General features: G+C 36.8%; 1 protein-coding gene across 13 annotated transcripts in view; it reads right to left on the minus strand.

The window, feature by feature from the left end:
• The window catches only part of MBD5 (methyl-CpG binding domain protein 5), a 145,503-nt gene that overhangs the window by 50,741 nt on the left and 71,047 nt on the right, over positions 1–23,715 (minus strand). For 11 of the 13 annotated variants that reach the window (XM_054829851.1, XM_054829848.1, XM_054829847.1 and 8 more), the window contains 3 exons: positions 16,514–16,649; positions 12,272–12,447; positions 7,562–7,619 (listed from right to left, as the gene is read on the minus strand). The gene's annotated coding sequence lies outside the window, so the exon portion shown is untranslated. Of the gene's footprint in view, positions 1–7,561; positions 7,620–8,108; positions 8,237–12,271; positions 12,448–16,513; positions 16,650–23,715 lie in introns of all 13 variants that reach the window. The other 2 variants (XM_054829846.1, XM_054829849.1) reach the window with 2 other exon arrangements.

Genomic DNA, 23,715 nt, shown 5'->3' on the forward strand with positions numbered 1-23,715 from the left:
TGTCAGAAAAAACAACAATCCTAGAACTCACATGTAAGATGGGATCGATGACTACTGTAGTAACAATGCTGACAGGTTTTATTTGGAATGACGTGTCAATTTGGCCTTATTCCTAATACTAATGTTATGCTAACATTTTAAAACATAGTAAATGTTACCATACACTTGACTCATTTTAATAAGAAAAGTTCTTTTGAGATAGAAGTGGAACATAAAGACTTAGGATCTTACAACATTTCTGCAACAACAGTACCAACAACACATTACCTCTATATTTAACAGCAACAACGGCGCCTTCCTTCAAGACCACTAAAGGAGGACTACAGAGGCATAAATATAGTCCTTGAAAATATTCCCTTAAGTACACTTATGCAGTACATTTTCTTTAGATGTGCTACTTATAAATGTAAAGTTTAAAATGCTACATAAAGAAAAAAACACACTCATGGTATTTACAAGAAGGACGTGGACTTAGAAAGGAGCTGGCTGGCCATCCGCCCTTCACTAAGGTGCTGAAATCTAAGGAACAATCGGCCAAGGAGTGCGATTTTCTGCGGGACGAAGCCTTCTCACGTAGCCTAGTACTGTTTTGCAGGAATCTGTTTCAACTTTCCACACTCTGGAGAACTCCAACAGGATGTAATCCTTGGCCGGCCAAAATTGGGGAAGGGATGAGGAACCCAAGGGTAGAGTGAATGTCACATGGAACACCTTGCCATCTCTCATATGAAAACCATCTATCCTTTAATCTCTAAATCTGGTAAACAGGAGTAGGATTTGGAGAACACTCCTCTCAGGTTTTCCGTTTAGAAGGGTTGGTGTTTGATTGGTTTTATCCTGATTAAGAAGGCAGCATATGATGTTTCATCAAAACCAAGGCAGAATTTACCTTCATGTTTCAGCATTCTTGCTGAATGCTGCATTGCCATTTTTATTACAGGTCTTGTGTAAGGCTAAAACAGGTAAATAGTTCCCCTATTATTTTTAATGAGAATTAACTTTCCGTAATACAGTAAAATCGGAATCAGAAAATACATATTTAAAATACCGGAGGCACATAGTGCAGAGAAGATTGCTCATCTCTTAGCGCAGCCTTGCTGTGGCTCACGCTGCTATTTAGGGCAATTGCACTGGATCCATTACAGGAAAATAATAGCCATCAATTTCTTTTTTGCACAAGCAGCAAGAGACACTTTGAAGTAACCTTATATTTCTACTGGTTCTGCAATGCCCTGCCTCAGCTAACGTCCCATTCCATCACCACCGTAATACTTATCATCATCTAATCAGATAAACCATTTTTCTGTACTGCACATAGCTTGAAATAGTACCATGAGAAGCCAAGGAATTCATGTAACTGCTTCGTCTGTGGAAAATATTTAAATGTTTTAATGCAGTACAGTGAATTGGAATAAAATGGCTGCTTCAATCATATACCTCAGTCAAAGTTTATTATTTATATGACTTTTTCTTGAGAAGTAGTAGAGACTAAAGGACTGTAAACTAACTCAAGGATTTGAGTGGTGTAACAAAAATGAATCAGAGCACAGGTATGATGATCTGTTTTCCATTTTACCCCAGTTACAAAAATACTTCAAACTCCCTGGAAGCTTCTTAGTACATGTCTAATCAGTGTGTAACTAGCCATGTAGAAGTACACAGCTAATCAGTGTGTAACTAGCCATGTTTTATAGGAAACCACTCATGCAAGTGAGATTTTTCCACTAAACCCCAGCGCAGTTCTGTGTGGATTTCCACAAACTGCAGGCAATAAAATACCAAGTACCTACCGTAACCATTGCACTTTTCTGTTAGGCACGAATGGCAGAAGTAAGAGGTTGCCACTGATGTTTTGGTACAGAAATCCTTCACTAAACTGCACGTGCAGAGTTGCTGTGCATTATTTTATTTAACTGCATAACACCATTGAAAAGTTAAGCATAGTTCAGGTCTCTCCAAGGAGAGTTAGACATCTCAAATCTGGTTTAAACAAAGGACACCCTTTGCATTCTCCCAGTACCTGGTTATCAGCCAAAGAAAGAAAACGGAGCTAAGGAAGATAGCAGTGAAAAAGAGGATGAGAGTCACTTAAACCAGGCTGGGTCTGGCTCTTTTTCACCCTACCACGGGCATAGGCTGATTTTATAACACATTTTATACGATAAGGCAGCCTAGACGAGAAGCTGCAAGTTTAAGGGGACAACTGGAGGGAACAATGGGTCCGGTAAACTGCTCTGTGATTGAAAAAAAGACATTTAAATCCCGGTAGGGATCAGCCTGACCGTGAACGCTCTGACATACAGAGCATCCCTTCGACTACTCAAACCTCTACATTTCTTACCAGTCCAGAATCTCCCAGAAAAATCCTGTCTCTTTTGATGTACCATTCTCCCCTTCTCCATCAAAGTATTCTGTCTGAAGTACTTTGGACTGGGATAGAAAATACTTGGATTTTGGAGCAAATCCAAAGTATTTTGGACACTGGATTCTATCCAAAGGCCTGATTTTCATCAACCCATGTAATAAATACCTCTTCTCTGTAATCTCATAACAACTCCAGACAACTCATGTTATCTCACCACGAGTAACACAACTTTCCACATCTAAATCAATTACTTCTTTTTTCTGTGCGCCAAGACATGCTGTTTAGATTTGTTTTGCAGTCCAGTTTCATTACAATATGCTTAAAAATATTTCATTGGAGAACTATGCAAAACTACACTGAATTGTTTCCCCCCTTTACCCCTCAAACCCTGGAAAATTTCTCCTTAATTTTCATGTGCTGAAAGTATGTTTTCAATTTTTAATGCAACTGTCTCACTTTTTGAAATGTTGCATTTTAGGAAGCCTCTTTGCACACTGAGCTGTTAACGTTTACTTTAACAATTTTTTAGTCAAGTGGTCAAATAAAAAACTTGGCACAAAGTAAAAAGAAATTCAAATTAGACCCTAATACTCTGGATTCAGATCTATCACATATGATATAACTACCAATATGACATTTGTTTTATTAATAAGTGGACATAAAGCCAGTTAAGACAAATTTTGACAGTCTAATATCGCAAAGGTGCTCCATTACTTTTTTCTTACATGAACTTTTAAGTGTGCCCAACAATTCCATGTATCACAAAGGCTACTTAGAGGTCTACAATCAACGACTGCCTCCCTGATGCACAAAACCCAGTGCTTACTTATGGAATGACCAGATTTTGGGTATAAAGTTTTGCAAACACTTAGGACGTAGACGAAGCACTGCTTATAGACGCAGTCTCACTTCCCAGGCTTTCCTTTTGATTCCGGAAAAAACCTACAAAATACATTCTGAAATAGAAACGCCCTCAAATCACAGTCTTGGGGTTTTAGAACTAACAGGAAGTCTTAGCTTCTTAAAAAGCATTATTTTCAAACCATGCAGAGTTAAAATGAGTTTTTATTTAGTTATCACTTGCACATTATTAATCTGTTTAAGTCTATCAAAGCAATTAGTTAAGATTCTCCTGTATCATCTAATTAGATACAAATGTTGCATCACTTTTTGGGAATGCTTTTCCATTTTGAAAAGAAGCATTCTCTTGACTAATTAGATTGGTATTGAATACTTTATGAAGCCCTATTTTTAGGCAAGTGATTCAACAAACAACTGTGCCTGAAGTATAAAGGAAACCTTTCTTCCTTCAATCTTATCTCATTGTATTGGTATCCAGGACTATAATACAGCTGTATACATGATATACTTGGGCCTTTGGTTCGAGAAAGACATCTTCATCTTACTCATAAATACAGAGAATTAAGAATACATTGCAACAACTAGAAAATTGATCTGCACCGAATGACTTATTAAAATGATACATTTTAAATTGCCCTAGTGCTGAATCAGTTTATACCAGTCCAACTGTCTTTGAGATTGAATTAGTCTGAAATGTATAAAGGACAGCTGTATAAGGTACTATAACAAGGCTTATGTATTCCTAATTTATACTACTTTCGATGCTGTAGAACTTTTAAGGATGGGAAGACTCCAATTTAACCACTCTATAAAATGATAGCTATCTGGATGAATTCACTCATAAACAGCAAAAAAACCCATTAAGAGTCCAGGCCACTGTACCTGTCTCTACATCCACAGCCAAAGACCTGCACCAGTAGCCCACTAGGCATGCCCCAGCTCAGCCAGCCTTGCTTACCTGCACGTGGACCGATAGAACCCTTTAGTATTTCGTTTGCTATGCTGCCAGACTGGATGACCAAAGCCATCACTTCAGACCTACTGTTTAAGAACCTACACTAATAAAACAATAAGGAAAAGATTCTCACGGAGAACGACTGATTGATGTTCATGGATTCTAGCTGATCATCAAGAGCACAAAATATGAATCTCTACTCTTGGAGCATTTTGGACCAGCGTGCTGTTAACTAATCATACATCCCAAATCCTACCAATGTTCATAGTGCAGGTAAAAATTAAGAGTTCACTGAGCTGCAATGTATCCTCGATTTAGGAGATTTAACTGTGTCATTGCAGTTGTCCAAGGCAATGGCTGAACCGGGAAAGAGCACGATTCTTTCAACATTCTTTATTTAGTGTTTTTAGTGTACCAAACCCTGAAGCTTTCTCTAAGTATGACTGCCTTTTAGCACATCGATCTGTGTAACTCCCAGAGTTGGGAGCAATGGAGGTTTTCCTTCCAATGAACGAATGGAGAAGGTACATCCTTTCAAGAACTTCCTTTGTGTACACATGTGCACGTACGCATACACACGACATCTCTCAAAGAGTTTTGACAAAAAGCAAAACTGAGCTACATGACAATCCAAAAAGATGGCAGGAAGCAAAAGAATTTTCTTTTTAAATCTCGGCTTTGTCTACTCAATAAGAATTTAATAAGTATAATGGTCACCCAATAGAGTCCATAGAAGCATACAGAAGAGTCATAATGCTCTTTCAAGCCTTCCACCACATTAACTGTTTTCTTTACAAAGGAAATAGGTCAAAACTGTGTACATGTGAGACTTTACTATCAAGTTAATGTAAGCACTCCGATTTTTTAAAAATTAAGACTAATATTTGATATGCAATTTAAATCAACCAAGTTATTCTGTAGATAAGAATCACGTCACCATTATCAAAACCTTTCTTAGGGAATATTATGAAATGGAATATTACTAACCTATATGTTAATAAGAAGTGAAGAAACCTTTTTACATCCACTTTGTCACTTTAGGGGAACTCACGTAACAAAATAAGGAACTTGAATAATATACAATGTCCATCTTCAGCAACCTCCAAATCCAGGAAAAACAAACCTGGACTCGGATGTTTTATCCTTTCTTTCCCCTTTTTTTCTTTTAATGGCCAAAAGCCATTCATACATTTACTTTTCAATAGTCTTGTTTCAATCTGCAGGCATAAAGCTTTAAAAATCTTAAACAAACTGGTTATTTTTTTATTTTCTGAAACAGGACAGCAAGTAAAGTATTTTATAGCAGAGAAGAGTTGCAAGCAAGGTTCCTACCTGAGGATTTTGAAGGACTAGGTTTTCTACAATATAAAAAGAAAGTATACTTGAAGTCTTTTTCTGAATAGCTTTTTTTCAGTTCTTCTTTCTCCATCACACAGTGATGATGCATCATCAGTATGTCTCAGTTCTGCAACTGGGAAAGCCACTGTTTCTGGATCCCCTTACAGTTTTGTTGGAATAGGAATTTCTGCCTCCTCCAAAACCCATCTTCCCATAACAAGGCCACGATTCCTACAGTATTGTGATTTTGTTGATGTAATGCTTTTCCAGAATGTAGTATTTTGGAATAAGCATGAGCAAATCTTAATTCTCTGTGGCTCCACGTATCTTTCATCATTATAACATTGAAACTTTTCTAGACCAATTGTCATTCTGTTAGCTCTGTAAGAAACTATCAAGCTCTGGAAGAGTCTATCACGGAAAGCTACCATGATTCCACGTCAAGAAAAAAGATGACTGCAAAATGTGGAAGAAAAAAACCCGATCTGTTCCTAGAAGAGAGAGAATTCAGACTTTCCAAGACCAACTGCCACAACAGAAGGGGATATTAATAGAGAAAAAATCTGCTTTGTCACAGTGGGATCAATTCTCATGTTTCAGGCTTCCAAAAATCTGAAATTATTAAATATGGTTTTATAATGGTTTGATAATGAAGGTTATATGAATTTCAGGAACATTTGATACAGAATGTTATTAATGCAGAAAATAAAGAGGTAATAACTGTTTGTAGGTGTTCAGTTCTAATTGACAGCTTTGCTGTACGTTATTTACCTAACCAGTTACTAGGGAAATATAAATTTGTGAAAACAAAAAAGGTAATTTTAAAAGAAAAGAATATTTAAAAGAATTAAAAGAATATTTAAATTTCAAAACTTGCATATGAAAATTCAATTGGATTTTAGATAAGCAGTTAAAAAAAGGAAAAAATCAGATTGCTGGCAATATGGTGAAAGGCTCCGAGCTGCTGGCATAACAATTACCGGATTAGTCCCACATCTCCATTAACTGTGCACTGCGATATCAGAAATTAAGCAATAAATGGTAAAAGTGAAAATCATACTCCCATATCTCAAATGCAAAGGCCTCAATAAACTATATAAACCTCCTCTGTATTAGACATCTGAAGTTCAGGACACAGCAATATTTAAATCATTTGAATAATTCAGACTGAGTTTCTGTGCAAGAGAACGTCAGAAACATAGTAGGATTGCAAATTAAACCTGTAAATTATGCTTTTGTGCCAAAGTAATAAGTCACATGACTACTATTTTTAGACACACGGATTTTTTTCTCCAAGTGCTATTTTTTAAATTGTTTACTGAATTATGTATCTCTACTCAGGGATTTCCCTCATGAAAATACTCTCAAGATATTAAAAAAATATGATAACATAAAAATCAGCTATTCAGACACCTTAATGCAAACTCTACAGCCTTATGTGGCATAAACGTAACAGTGTTTGAGAGCCTTGGCTGCCTCTCTGAGATCTGGTATGCTACAAACCTGTACAATATGATAGATGAATCACTAGCATTAGTAAATTATTACTCACTGTCTTGCAGTGATATGCTAATTGAATGTGTAAGTATTTGGAGAATTTGGCCCCGCTGTTTTATTTAAGAGCTAGACAGTTCTCTCTGTTTCTAAAAGAGGACTCAGAAGTTCAAGGATATTTAAAAAAAAAGTGGGTGATTTTAATCCTTTTAAATGCTTTCACTCCATGAAAATCATGATAAATATTTCTTTCTTGATATACAAGAGGTCCATTAATTATAAGCTTAATCATTTGTAAATGAATCTCTATGAAGATCTGTATACATGACCTTTCCTTCTATAGCTTCTTTTTCTACTTACACTGGTCTGAGTCAGCTGTTTTATGAATACACCATTCAATTTAAAAATACTCTCTCTCACCCTCATATTAAAACTTCACATGTGGTTTGTTATTTAAGATATATGAAATAAGTAATGCAAATATAAAGTACTTTCTAATATACTAATTAACAGTAGGGCACAGGATAAAAAAAAAAAAAAAGCCTGACCTTTTTCCTCGTTAAGCATTAGATTGAAGGTGGATATGTTCATCTTGTTCATTCCAAGCTGAAAAATAAAGAATCCGTTGAAACAGAAGATAAGCAATAGTAAGCAATACAGTCCACTTATGATGTTAAGATTTCAATATTTAATGATTCTTAACTATTTCTTCATATTTATAAACACTTAATCAGAGAGGTTTCTTAAAATATTATTCCTCCTTTGAAACTCTGGAATAACTGTTTCCACTTCATATTTTGTACACACTTCATTTCCATAAAACATTACGAGCACAGAAAAAAATAACCTAGTATTTAAGAAAATGCTAATGTACAACTTCTTTTTTAAAAATTTACTCTACTAAAGTTTAATCCATATTCTGGCAACAAAGATGATAAAGTTCTCGAGTGCGCATACGCCACTAGTTCCAAATATTTTGTGCTTCACGAGTGAAAAAGCTGTTTCCTGCCTGGCTGTCCCATCCCCTTCACTCAGAGATTTACTGTTAAGAAAGCCAAGGTATTTTTAGCCTACTAAAATGAGCAAAGTAAGTACCTCAATGTTAGTGTCTGTGTATTTTTGGGTTGACTTTTTCTATAACAATTATCAGACGTATTCACACTGACACCTTAATAAAGATAAATTTCATTGTCCAATAAACTGTGAAGACTGCAGTCTGGCTCCTAGAAAATGAAACATTTGTTTTTATGATAATAAAAAGCATTCTATTCTCTACTTCAGTACAGGGGTTGTGAAAGTCTCCTCAGAGGTATTTTGCCATCCAAACATGACATCGTTAGGCTTAATGTAGAGCAAGATGGTACCTGGTAACGATGCTCAACTCTGTCCTGCCAGGTATCCATGGCTTTGCTCACTTGATGCACTATAAAACCTGATTTTACTGCTTGTGCAATAGACTGCGCATACGCTAAGCTAGACAAAAAAGGTTTGATTCTCTTCAGAAGGAACTAAACAAAAGGGTGAATCACATTCAAGCTTGACAAGTAAAAGAGAATTGCACCAGCTTGTCAAAGCAGAGGAAAGAAAAATGAGAGTGAGGACCACAGGCACCCAGAAATTAAACCATGTCTCCCTTTAAGGATGCAGTACATGCAAGAGTTTAAGAACAAAGCTCCAAAAAAACCCGAGAACCTAGAAAACGCACGACTTCATCCCAATTGAAGGACAACGGGTTGTGCCAGATACTCTGTTAAAACTCAAACAGTCCTTTATTCTTTGAATAGGCTTGAAAAATGTCTCTGGAAGTGCAGACGGTAGGTTTGTAACACAGATATTTCGCATGTTCTGGCACCATGCTCCAAATAGTGAGCTATTGGAAAAAATGTGGGCAAAGAACCATTTAGTCAGCTCTTCATCACGACTTACTTAAAGCTTGATCAAAAGAAATTAATTTACTAACACAAATATATTCTGTCACAAAGAAACTTCCATAAACAAAGCCATTAGTGTGGTGAACAAATGCCATAACCTCTTGGCAGAAAAATCTAAGAAATATGAATTCAAGCTACAGACAGGTACCATAGCTTCCCACATTTGTTTTGCATGTATTTATTTCTTACATTATACTTCAGTCTACCATCTCAATGGAAATCTGAATTCAAGGAAATCAGTGGCAAGATTCCAAAGGCTGACAAACCTGAATTTCACTCAATTTTAAATAAGAGCTTTTCAAAGCATTTCAAAGCATTTTATTTAAGAAAAAAGGTCCTTTGGCTCATTTTGTTGTAATGAGAACTTCCGTAAGTAAAAACTATAAATATCATATACTTCAAACTGAAGTATATTAACAGTAAGAAAAATTTTGCAGGGAAATAAAACAAAGTTAATCCTACAATTAAAGTGACAGAATTACAGAAACTGAGGATGTGAAAAGGGATCTCAGGAGAGCAATCCGCTCAGCCCACTGCCAGTGACGGAAGGTCAAAATTACCAAGATCGCCTCTGAACGCTGCTGCTTTATGCATTTTTAAAAATTTCCTATCATAGATTTCATGACAGTTATAGGTAAAATATCCCAGTCTTCCATCCATATTTGCAGTCAGATATGAGGTGAAACAAAACCGTTGGCACTGTTTTCTCTTTACATTTATCCTAAATTATCCTTCCTGCAAATTAATTTTTTTTTAAATCTACAAAGCAACTGCCACCATTGCTTTTATAAAAACCTCTTATCTTTTTAAAGCCTTATGCCCATCCTACAGTGTTCTCTTTTTTCCTAGAATAAACAAACCCAATCCTTTCAGCTGTTCTTTAACAGTCGTGCTTTCTAAATCTGTCACTAGCTTGTTTCTCTGCTTTGCCTTCTTCTGGCTAGTGCACATTTTCTTTAAAGGGCAGCATCCTACAAAATACATTCTACCTAAGGTCTCACTGACAGCGAGCACATACCGAGTCCTGTGTCAGGCACCAGAACTATACACTGTTTGTAAAAATTCCCAGCACTCTAGATATGAAGATCTGTGATTTTTACTTTTTTCAAGCTCTCCAATTGTCTTCCTCTTATAGAAGGAACATGCAATGAAAAGTCAGACGTTTCTGAAAAAGGTATTATTTTTAATGTATTTTCTCAAGGAAAACATGAGTGCAGAAAGAAAGAGACATTTCTAAGGAGCGAAGAGATTCTTATGGAAGGAGAAGCTCAAGAAAAGAAGGTAAAGGGGAAATCTTACTATTGTCTTCAACTGGCTTACATGTAGTTATGGAGACAATGGAGCCAGAATCTCCTCTGACGTCCACAGTTAAAGGACAAGCAGCAGACACATGTGCAACATGGAAAGTTTTAAATACATACTAGGAAAATTAAGGCACTAGGAGGATCTTCTCAATGCATATGAATACCTGAAAGAAGGGTGCAAAGAAGAAGGGGCCAGGCTTTGATGTCCAGTGACAGGACACAGGTAACAGGCACAGACGGAAACACAGGAGGTTCCCCCGAACATCAGGAAACACTTTTTCACTGTGACAGTGATGGAGCACTGGCACAGGTTGCCCAGAGACGTGGTGCAGTCTCCATCCATGGAGATCTTAAAAAACTGCCTGGACATGATCCTGGGCAACTGGCTCTAGGTGATCCTGCTTGACCAGGGGGGTTGGACACGATGACCTCCAGAGGTCCCTCCAACCTCAGCCATTCTGTATGACCTCTAGATATCCCTTCCAACTGCTATCACCCTACGGTTACATGATAATTCTGTCTCATGACATCCCCAGCTAACTTTTGCTAACTTCCACAGGAAACATTACACAGTGCTTCAGTAATACAAGTGTATACATCTTTTCATCCATCATTACGGAGAAAAGAATCCCTTCACTTATAGACTCAACAATTCACTTATCTCATGATCCAGGTTTTCTTACAGACACTTGTCTTAGAACCTGTTCACATCACAGATTCACCAAATTCAATTACAACATGAGAATAACATCCTCCTTGGAACGGCATGAAATCTGAAAGCCTGCTTTCAAGAATTTAGAATATGAAGTATGGAAGCCAGAAAAACAAATATTTCTAAATGTATCCACAATGTTAGATTCCATAGGTATAATTTACAAATGCAAAGGAAAAAAAAAAATATCAAAAGATCTTCCAAATGTTCATAACATCCTACCCAAGAAGACTGCTGTTCTGTTAGCTCTCTCTACTGAAAGGGGCAGCTCTCTAAAAAATAGAGATTCAAAATGAGTTGTGAACATCAAATATTCTATGGGAATACTATACATACTAGTTCAGAGGTGATCAGACAGAATTCTGTATTTTCTCTGAAGAAAGTATTGAAAAGAATGAAAGCGTACCAATGTGTTTAAAAACGTTATTTTGAAGCAACAAATATAGTACAGATACTACACTGACTCATTAAGATGTCCAAACAATCTATTGTAGATTAACATAATTTTATTTAAAAATAAAAATGTACACATTTCTTCAACTGGGGCACTTCAGATTAGGGATCTCTTCAGTCTTTTCTGGAGGGATTTAAAAAAGCTTTGGAGAAATCTTAAAGCTATGGAATTAGCCTGGTATTTATAGCTCAGTTTCCTAGTGTGTTCTTTGAGCTTCCCAGGACGTTCTTTTTCTCCATCTGCTGGTTGTTGACATGGTATAACCTTATATTTTGATTATGAAAATGTATAAGAATAAGAGCATTTCATTTTACGTTTTACTGTAAAGTTCTGGCTTCATCTCAGGGCAAAGCAGCTACGCTTTGCTACTACAATATAATCTAGGTCAAGAATGGTGCTGCATATTTTCTGATACAGATAACGGGAGTTCTATTGTTTAATTATGTCAAAATATATTACTACCAATTATGACTAATACTCCATATGAATCACACTGTCACAAAATGGTAGGTTTTTTACCACTAAAATATTATTCTTCATATGCTGTTTCAATAGAATCCGTTAAATCTAGGTCAAGAATGCTTTTTTCTTCTTTGTTCTGTTATCAAAAAGGTCCACGTATGGGTGCACTGCCTATCTTTGTACAAGATATGAATTGCTAAATTGTTTACTTTTCGACTTCAGCACCATTAAATGTCGAAGATGTCTGCTGTTCCTCTGATTAGTTTAACGTTGGCTCAAATCTTTTGTATTATACTACTTGAAATTCATTTTGTAACAAACTTTACTACCATAGCATAAAACTATCGAAATAAAATCAAAAGTTTCTCAGCTTCGATTTATTTTTGAATACTTACCTACATTACTCCTCATGGTCTTGCTTCTAGTTACCTTGGGGATCTTTAGGCTTCTGAAAATTCTTGATGCACTTTCAGTTTTGCTTTAGATCTCGATAATGGGCTATGTCCATTGAGGCTGGCTCCTTGTCTTACTACACCCCTCATCTGAGGAACTCTCGCACCCCACGTTACATCTGTTGAGACAGTTGCATGATTTAAATTAAAGAATGAGCCAAATGGTTTTATTTCACTTTTCTTCATTGCTGTCTAAGCTCTTATCCAATCACTTTTTAGTATAAACTCTAATAATATTTGCTTTTAAAGAAGGGTAGGGTGGCTCTGACTGGAACTGATAAAAAACGGTACCTTTTACTACAATATGGTGGTTCACTGTCCAGAAGAGTGAGTAGTTTTCTATTAAAATGAGTAGATGAATTTTTATGATGGAACTAATATGCATACAAAAAAAGGTCACATCTTCAGACGACTTGAGTTGTACTGATGCGTGCTAAAAACCTTTGACTACAAAGGCAAGAAGTCTGGGCTTTAAAGAGTTACAATACTGCAAACAGCCTTGGTTATGTAAAAGGTTCCACCAGTATTGCTGATGAGCTATTAAATCAGTCTTTGCACAGGTACACGGACACCGGTGAACCCCCAGCTGAAACAGAACCTGGGTTATTCTGTAACATCTGCCTGTTCTTGAGCCGTTTCCTTCAGAATCACCACCCAAATGTACCTGCAGGCTCAGAGTTAGTTAGGCTTTGATTGTGCCAGCTTCAATTTCCCTGACGCTGAAAGGAGTTAACAGTCTTTGCAGGACTTTAAGTCAATTAATTAGTTCTTTTAGAGGTGAAATGGATTGGAGCTCATTAGGTTAAAGACATATCCAAAAGAGTTAATGTAGGTCTTTAAAAAAGCCTGTGGACTGAGTAAGGGCACAGTTAGGGGTTAAAAATACACATTTAACAAATTCAGAATTATTGGGGATTTTACGTTTTTTAAAAAAAATAAATCTTTGATTAAAATAGATGCAACACATCCAATCAGTGCTTTTTGAGTTCACGTATTTGGAATCTCTTTTAAAGCCATTTGTCATCACAGTAAAGGGCTTGGCTGTTGTTAAAACCTGTAAAAACAGAAAACCCGTTGATAAAAAATGTGAACAAAAAATTTCAGATAAGCCAAACAAACAGGGTATAAGCCCATAAGTCACATAAAGTACATTGGCTGCAAATACCAAATACAGCATTTACTATGATTATTAAAATATTTAAGTTTATAAGCAAAACTTTTTTGCTTTCTTGGTGATGACCCCCTGTTTGGCTTTCACTGACTTTATTAGCACCGCTAATTTAACTGAGTTATCAGTTGATCAGCATCTTCCCAATTAAAGGGCAAAATTGGGGCATAGCATTTTGTAAAAATGGGTACCAAAGAGGCCAGGCTGTTTCAGCCTGCATTTACCAACCCAGTAGAGCCTTGCAGCAAACAGGTTTTTTCATGTGCAAACTACATAGAAGAAAAATTATTAACTCACTAAAGCTCTTCCTCAACCCATATCACTTTGAAAATTATGCCTCTATAAAATTATGAATATATGCTTAGATTTTCTTAAAGACTGGGGCACTAGACAGCTTCTGTGTTTAAGCATTACACATTTAAGTCCTGAACATTACAGGGCTTACCTGTTCTTAATGATGAATTTTTTATGTATCTAGAATACTAAACAAGCTACATCCAGTGCACAGATATTATTAAAATGATAAAAATAAAATAAAATTAAAAACCCCATACATAACAACAAAATTAATGTTATTGCTATTAGTATAATAAAGCCTCTTCCCCTTAGCTGAAAGGGTTAAACAACTTTGTGGAACAAACAAAACTGTGAGTTTATTAATGCAAGGAGTCATAGGGCTCTAAATACCGAATATACATGACTGAAAAAAAAAAATCCTGCCTTTTAGCAGGTAAAGAATTGGGGTATTCAATGGACTTGGGTTATCCACAGGACTCACAAGATCGAGCTCTCACCAATGAGCTTCAGCTTATCAAGAAACTGAATGCCAATGTTTTCTAAATTACTCCAGAAATTCTAAATCTTAAAATCTAATGTATAAATAGCATAATTTAAACATAAAAATTTCTTCTTCAATTGTAGAAATGACAGAAATTTTAAACTTGTTTCTGCTGTATCTAAGCTGCATGAAATATTTCAAAGAATGAACATTCTACAGAGTATATTCACAAAATTATAGATAAATAAGAATCCATGGCTTCATGACATAGCTTATCTTTACAGTAACAAAACAAATAGATGAGATAACCTACCATTAAAGAATTTGCATACAAATATATTTTTGATCCTAATTTCACTATGGATATTACATTCTTCAGATAAAATTATTTATTAATGTTTAAACACATTGAAAGGTATCGATAAGAGACATTTTTATGAAGAACTTCCCTTGAGTGTGTAATGCTAATCACAGCAAACACTGTAAAACTAATTTACTGGAAACAATTTCAATAGATGGATGAAATAGCCCAGGAATGAAACCTAAGTCATACTGGGGCTTAAAATAACTAAGTCACGTGGACAGTACTAAGGATTGAAGTAGCATCAGTAAAAGAAGCTTCTAGTAAAGGCCTCAAGAAATCTACAGAAAAGTGTTATTAAAATGAATTCAAATAAATAACCTGATTTTTAACTTGTAATGTCTAAATAAAAGAGTAACAACAAATTGACGACAAAAATTGTCCATACTGAGCATACAGAAATGGAAACATGTAAGCAAAGATGTAATTAAAGTTCCTGCTGAAAAAATAGACATCACCTTAATTATGCATATGCCATTTCCAAACTTACTAGCATCACAGAGACAGATGACCAGCTACAGAATACAGTTCTATAAATACCAAGCACAGACTACAGGTGATAAACAAAAGGCTCCTATGTGGCAAGTCAAGAGAATTTTCGTGACTAATTCCATAGGCTCTTCCTCTCCTGAAAGTCTTGTGCTCCTTCCCCTTTTAACCCTTTTATCTTCCTTTACCTATTAGGAACTACCAATTACTGTAATAAAGAACTGAAAATAAGCATTTCTAAAAAAATCACAAAGGATTTTTTTTCGGTTAAAAAAAATGGACAGTTGACTTTGAAAAAAGCACTTATACTGCTGAAGTCTGCTATTTAACATAAGAAGGTGATTGTCACAGACTGTCCTAGCTGTTATTAAACAGCACCGTGCAATGTGTGAAAAGACCAATTTATTTTTATCTTTCAGAGATCAGTACAGGACTTAGTGACTACAATAAGTTTATTTTTTGATTGCGTACATATCCATAATGATAAACTTCCCAATGAGTTCTCACCAAGTTGCAGGAATCTAATGGTGAATGTATTTCTGGGGAAGAGACATCTGTTTTTTCAGTGCATGTGCTGTCTGGTTTGCTTTGTGAGCTTTCTATTTACATAACAAGTCTGTGCTAACAGATTAAAAAAATCCTGTCCCCATCTAATCTCTTAAGATACATACAATATTCTTACAACTATGGTATTTGATGTATCTAAAATTAAAGATACTCTACTTTTCATACGAAAAAATGAAAAATGCCAAAAAATGATCTTCCAGTAACAGAAACAAACTCAATAACTTTCCAATTGTGCGCTGTCACAAATGAGTAGTGAAAGAGAATGGCAGTCAGCCAGTTCTCTTTCTTCTTCAGGTAGGTTTGAAATTTATTTCTTCTAAACCAATCAACTTGATTATTGGCTGTTTCTCAGGTTATTCTTCCCATTTACCCTGCAGCATAACTGAAAAACGCTCCTCCAAAAGAGTTTATTCCAAATCAGAGCCGTGGGCTCCATGCTAGAAAAATCTGGCAAAACCTCAGAGACCTGTTTACAAGCATCCGGTCTGATTTTGTCTGATTTTATTTTCAATAATTGCTATTTTTATTTTGTTAAGTGGAAAAGTCACACAAAATGATGTTTAGTAATTGCATCATCTCCCATAATACTAAAAATATTTAAGAATAAAACCCAATATCATTAATTTCTAGTGGTGGCACTGCATTACTACCAGATAAACAACACTGCCGACAACACCAGCCTACTGAATGCCCACCATTATTTTGTGACACATCAAAGAAAACAGAAGAAACAATTTTAAAATTTGAAATCACTGTGTTTACTACCCATACATATATGGATAGACAGGAAGAGAAAGAGTGGCAAAGAGAGAATTCACCTACCTCAAATCAGGAAGACTGGTAGAGGTAATCCACCAGGTTTTGGTGGGTCTCTGAACTTTTGGAAAGAATTAGGGAAGTGTTGTTTCTTCAAGTCTATGTTTCTTTGTCTGTTTTGTTGCGATAAAGCCTCTTCTTCCTGCAATAAAATACACGTTGTACTAAAACAAGAATTGCAGAAAGACAAGCTGTCAATACCTGCGCTTCACGTAGACTGCATGGCTTCTCTAACAGACTGCTTCGCAACACAAAAACCACGGGCGCATGCAGAAAAGCAAACATCGAACAAAACTGGGGAGTTTACCTAGGTGCTCTCAGTAGTCAGTAAAGAAAGGCAGAGTCCAAAGTGTGATTTAAGATAAATTTACCTAATCTGATCCTGCATACAGCTGTATTCTGAACTGCCTTCTGGAAGGATCTCTCTTTCTTCATTGTCAATGAACGCAAAATCAGAACACTCTACTGTGCGAGGACAGGGTCCGACTCTGGATACATCCTCCACTGCTTTACACTTCCACAGAATTTAAGGCGATAGAAATAAAGGCTACACACTGGAGAATGGATAAAAGGACTTTTTAATGAGATATTCTTGAGGAGATCTACCTTAAAACTTCAGAGAACTAATACTGTAAAAAAGATGTCCAGCTTTGCTTTTTTGTATCTGATTTATATACATACCTCTCTCTATATATACACTCACACACGTACACATATCTAGAAATCAGGTATAAAAATCCCAAAGTAGCTTAGATACCATTGAAAGTAGGTTTTAGACTTGGAGGCATTTTCCCCTAGAATGCCTTGCAGATTTTTTGCCTAAAACAAACACAGCTACAACTAATTCTGTGACTTGAACGTGTGATGAAGAATCATGAACTCAGCCTAAGCAGAGCCTTGTATTTAATTTTATTCTTATAACCAGCTTAAACAGCTGGTGAAAATATCTTGGCATGATTACGCTTGGACTAACTACAGGGAGCACAGAATTTTCAAGTTTCCCCAATGCAGACCTGGAACCTCAATCGATCCAGAAGACCTGCCTTAAATCAGGGCTCTGGTAGCTCCTCAGCAGAAAGCTTGAAAACTATGGGGCCACCAGATTTTTTCCTTACTTCTTCGTTTTCCTGGGACCCTTCTCGTGGAGGAAATCCCCTATATGTAGCTCCTTACTCAATGTTAGAAGGCACAACTCAGCCCTCTGCTAAAAGGCTCCTCCTGCCCGAGGCCAGGCGCTGCAGTTCGGTGCTGCTCCCTCTCCTCCGCAGAGGCCAACACTGGTCCAGTTAATTCCGATAAGGGAGCCGATTTGTGTATTTCTGCTGGATTAGTCTTAACCTAGATCAGTTCCCCTAATCTCTGTGGCTGGAGGGATGCTTGTGCTGGACTACATGCTAAGGAAGGAGCAGCACATGTACAGGAATGAATAACCCGAGGTGGGTTCAGTGCCAGACCAAAGTGCTTGGGGAAATTCAGTATGTTTGCTCATTTACTTTATTTTAGAGTACTGCAGTATTAAAAATATCTCCTCACCTCCTGTTTTCATAGGACCTCAGTATATTTCATTGTTTAAATAAACGTAATATTTAGCTGTCTACATTTTCAAATGTATGGTCCTAATTCTGAATTTTAACTGTTATAATACCAAAGAGCAGGTAGGCATGTCTAAAAAAAAAAAAAAGAAAGATTTCTTCTGAGTAACTGACTAAAGTCACCATAAAGCTGTTGGAAATAATAATCTTGCTTCCTTACTGATTAGAATTCACGTCTGTTATCTGAACATTTGGAATACATGGTATCTGGAGAAAATGAAGGTAAAATGTAACAGATGACATCAGAAAATAAGAAGCAAATATTCTATCTTCCAGGACTACCTTTGCATGAACATATGGTCTTTTCCAAATGTACTGTTCTTTTGCAAGACAACAAGTTGGCCATATTAATATAACTTCAAAAATGCATTTTAACTGCCTAACACCACAATACACCAAGTGAAAAACATTAAAGCTAAAAGAAATACGTTAACAACAGGCAGGTCTTTCAGAGAAGCTAGTTTAAAAATTAGCTATAGCTACAAGACTAACATACTAACACATTTGTTTTACGTATGTGATATATAGCTGTAAGGCTAACATACTAACATATTTGTTTTATGTATTTGATATATAGCTACAAGGCTAACATACTAACATTTTTCACAGATTTGGCAACGGTGTCATTTGAGTGGATGTAGCTTTGAACAGCGAAGATGTAAAAAGGGATGCTATCTAATTTTTTGTCTCCAGTTACAGGGGAAAGAAAAGAAGAAATGGAGTTTTAATTTGCAAGAGGAGAAAATCAGAGACATCAATTTAGTCAACAGTCTCGATCCTATAAATCCTACATATCTGATACTTTCATAAAGAAAGTGACAAGTACTAATAATGTATCTTACAACCGTGAAAAGACTTTTATTTTACAGAAAGCCTTGGTTTTGACAGGAAAGGTGCACGCCACTATTCAGAAACAGCATACATGCAATCTTCACCCGGCAATTTAAAAACTGAACGAAAACAATCAAATTGACAAATAGATCAGTTTCTGACTATAAAGAAAATCACTGCCAAGTACAACCCTGGGTAATAAAGAGGTAAGCACAGTGCAGGCCCATGTACCATAGCACTCGTCGTACCTAACTGCCGGTTGCTATGGCAAGCATTTGCCTGTATTTTGTACATTAAACAGTGATATGTTTTCTGCTTCCTTGTTCTTGATATTTTGATAAAGTTAATACTTGAGACTTGGACCTGTAAGGTATGGAAACTAAAGGCTCTCTCAGATAATCACGCATTCCAATTTATTTTACGTTTGTGAAAACATCTTAGAATTAAAAATTAATGAATAATTTAAAAATTATTTGCATTTATCTGTAACACAGCATTTTAAAAAGTTGTGATTTATTTCCATTAGCTACTTTGCATACCTGTTGTACATGCATTTCTATTTTCTAGCTCACAATGAAAATGTAATCTACTTTTCTCCTTCACTGATCTTTAATTTAATAAAGAGATAACTGTGATACTGATGAGAACAGAGATGATAAGCAAATAATTTCAGTTCCGTATAATACCAGTTTGTCTTTTCCCCTCCTTTTTTTTTTCCTAAACAAATATTTTAGCGGTACAAAAGAATGAATTAGTCAAAAAATTTCTTTACTCATTACTACCGTACACTAACATATAACCAAATGTCTTTCTGTAGCTGTCTCTACCTGAACCACAGTGGTATTTCAAAAGGAGCATAAGAGCCAGCTATCAGCACAAGAGTCACTCTAACGAGGAGAGGACAATGTTAATCCATTTTCTTCTTGATTTCTATGGCTAACACAAAGCCTTAACACACCAAATACAAACACCCCAAAGAGAACACACGTGATAAAATAACCCCAACAGGAGAGAGATACAGTCCTCTTCCCAGCCCAGGCATCCCCTCCGGACCAACTGCAAACTCAGATGCCATCCACCGACAGAAAGATCCACGACAAAACTTGGCAACAGTCATACGCCTTTTTTTTTTTTTTTTAAGACAAAAAAGAAAAAATCTTTTTCTTTTGCTAGGAATGTTGTTTCTACCATTGGCAAGTGCACACAGACCCTTTTCTTTCCCTCACATGAAAAGAAAGAATTTGTACATGGCTTCATTTGTTTGTTGCATCATATCTTGGTATCAGAAACTAATAAGGAGAATTTGACAGTGGGGTCAGTAGTCCTAGATTATGACTTTTAACCTCTCCTGTGCTTCGTAATGTATACGACTTGCAGAAACAGAGTCTCAAAAGCATATTTACAAATTGCCTAAAGGCCAATAACAAACGTTCTATGCATTGTCTTTACATTAAGACACATTCTTTTTGCAATGCTTGCCACGGATAAGGCAACACACAAACGTTGCCCTGAAGTCAGCTGAAGCAGCCTTTCCTCCTGCCCAGCTTTCCTGCCGTCCCTCCAGCTGCTCGTGTGCTTTCATGCCGTGCTGGAGCTCTTCTCTCACAGATAAGGCCTAAGTGAACCCACCGGTTATGATTCAGACTATTTTATATAAAAATATTTGTGTTGATACCAAGACTGTAAGCTTTTCCATTCCTCTAAGAATGCGGCATAAGCAGAGAAACACTGTATAAATATTTGAATAAATGTACCAACAGCGTAAGAAGCAGAAGAAAAGGATACCTGGACTTTAAGATTAAACTGTTATCCAAAGCCTCAAACTCATTAGGAAAGAAGAAATTTAATGCAGCAAGCACACCAACAGTTTATATTTTTGCCTCATGACACTTTATCATCACATAATAAAATGCCTTCTTTTAGACATGATATTATGCCATTGTTTAAAATTAAATCCTCCCAAACGAAAAGAACATAAACTTTTCTAAACTGTGTTATTCCTTATTTAAAAATTCTTGGCACAATTCTCCCTAACTGGCAAATCTTGATTATTTTCAACTCTCATGTAGGCCAAACGCTGCCACGGCATTGAGGACTCAGTGCCTGGGGTCCAGCACAGACTCTCTGCATCAGCTTTCTTCTGGTCCGGACTCAGGCTACAGCCCATGCTGGTGGCAGAGAAATCCATTTTCTCCTAAATCTGAAATACTATGTATTTCTGAAATACTACGTATCTCACATAGAAAGGAATCACCCCACCCAGGTACATGAACACCATCACATACAAAGGGGTTTTTTGTTGTTACTGCTCTGGTATGAGATAATTGGAAATTCTTAAAGAAGCTAAGAAAAAAAAGAGAAGAAAATATCAAAAAAGGTTGCTGCTTCACAATCCTCTCGTGAGAAAAACATTTTAAAGAGGAGGTATCTGAAGGAAGGTCAGGGACTAGCTTTAACCACTACTGACTGTAATGCCAATGGTTTTAACATGTTGAGCTTTACTCTTCGCTTATTTAGTGACGTGACCAACTTCACCGTAGCACTCACACTTAAGCCCGGACAGTGCGTACTACAGCAAGTATCCGGCTTGAAATTGGGAAGGCTGAGAAACTTCCAAATAAATTTACATAGTGAAGGAAATTCATTGCACTACCCAGCACGTGCCACGCTGCTGACGAAAGCCACCTCCTTCACCATTGAGGAATATTCGTCACTGAGTTTCCTCTAAGTAGTTCTTTCAAACTGACGTTGCCACTAATTAGCACTACTAATTGTCCAATTCATTCATAAAGTATCAGGATGGTATTTTAATAATCCCCTGACACAGGACTCCTAAAGTAGAATTCAGTTTCTGGAATTCTAATTCTGTTCTTGCTAAGGTTAATAGATGGTTTTCCACTGAGTTTAATATAATTCACACTGGATCACTACTGAGTCTATATTTATATAAAATGTCCTAGTATTTGAAACTCTCTGATAATTTAAAAAGTCTCCATCTTATTTATTCATAGATAGAGATCAAAATTCTCTAAAAATTTAGCCTAGGATCGCATGATTTTTCAGAAAGCTTCGATAGATTTTTATCAAGTCGGTTTTTACGGTATTTCTAAGTACCATGCTACTAAATCATCTAATGTTCCTCTGATTTTTCACCTGCTGCAAGTAGCATTAAGGCCAAACAGACATGTGAGAGATTATTAAGCTGCTTTAATGACAAACATACCACATGTCACTGGGGAAAACAGTACCCATCCTCTTACAAGGCTAATAAAACTCACTTCTTTGTTGCAAGGTTTTCTGAAGCCTTATGAGTTTGTGAAAAGGCCAGAGATGAGAAAAATGCCTGAGACAGTAGTTAATATATAAACATATTTAAGACCTCATGATGCCTTAATGAGTTTACCAATTTGGAAGCTTTATGGTGACCTTGGGCCATTATTGATACATACATCATGTATTGTTCTGGCCACTACTGTGATCATAAAAATAATTATCCTTGCTGTAGAATTTGACAGAGCTGCATTTTTCCCGAAAGCCCACTTTGAACACCAACCCACACTGAAATACAAAAATATTAATATCTATATAATGTTGTATATAAATACATAATATGCACATTATATAACGTATACAAAAGAAAAACAAATCCTACTCCAAGACTCAAATAAAAAGGTGCAGAAAGCTGGCAGTAGAGGAAAACGTAATTTAAATCTGATTATTACTAAAGCAAAATTTTTTGACTTTTTTTTCCACAGAAAAGCAATTTGACAATAGCCGATGACTACAGTGCCCAGAAACATCCTGAGGGCAATGAGAAAGCCATTCATAAATGCAAACTCCGGACTGCCCCCAGGAAGGTTCCTGCCAAGCAGGAGAGCAGTCAGCACTGCAAACCTGCCAGAACCCTTCCAGCTCCTGACGCTGAGAAGGTCGTGCTGGACAGGCCATGAGAACCTTGCTCTCGGGCACGTGATGAAGGGATGTCTACAGAACACATAGAACTTGGTGGGTACAACTCAGTTCCTCCAGGTTGTTTCTGACATGGGAGTAAAGTATCCTCTTGCATGTCACCCCTCTCACCAACAACTCTCACAGAATCCCAGACTGGTAGGGGTTGGAAGGGACCTCTGGCCATGATCTAGTCCAACCCCCCTGCTACAGCAGGATCACGTAGAGAAGGTTGCACAGGATGTCCAGGTGGGTTTTGAATATCTCCAGAGAAGGAGACTCTACAACCTCTCTGTTCCAGTGCTCAGTCATCCTCAGAGTAAAGAAGTTTTTCCTCATATTTAGATGGAACTTCCTGTGTTCCAGTTTGTGCTCATTGTCCTTTGCCCTGCCACTGGGCACCACTGAAGAGAGTCTGGCCCCATCCTCTATAGACATCCACCCTTTAGATATTTATAAGCATTAATAAGATCCCCTCTCAGTCTTCTCCAGGCTAAACAGACCCAGCTCTCTCAGCCTTTCCTCATACAAGAGATGCTCCAGTCCCCTCATCATCCTCGTAGCCCTCCACCGGACTCTCTCCAGTAGTTCTCTTTCCTGAACTGGGGAGCCCAGAACTGGACACAGAACTCCAGATGCGGCCTCACCAGGGCAGAGTAGAGAGGGAGCATAATCTCCCTCAACCTACTGGCCACGCTCTTCTTAATGCGCCCCCAGACATCACTGGCCTTCTTGGCCACAAGGGCACATTGCTGGCTCTCACTCCTTTTCCTTTTCCTCTCCTCACCACACTTTCACTCTTGGATCCAATCCCACACACACATCAAGTAGACAACC

Source organism: Grus americana, chromosome 6 (genome assembly GCF_028858705.1).
Source record: "Grus americana isolate bGruAme1 chromosome 6, bGruAme1.mat, whole genome shotgun sequence".
Classification (NCBI taxonomy): Eukaryota; Metazoa; Chordata; class Aves; order Gruiformes; family Gruidae; genus Grus; species Grus americana.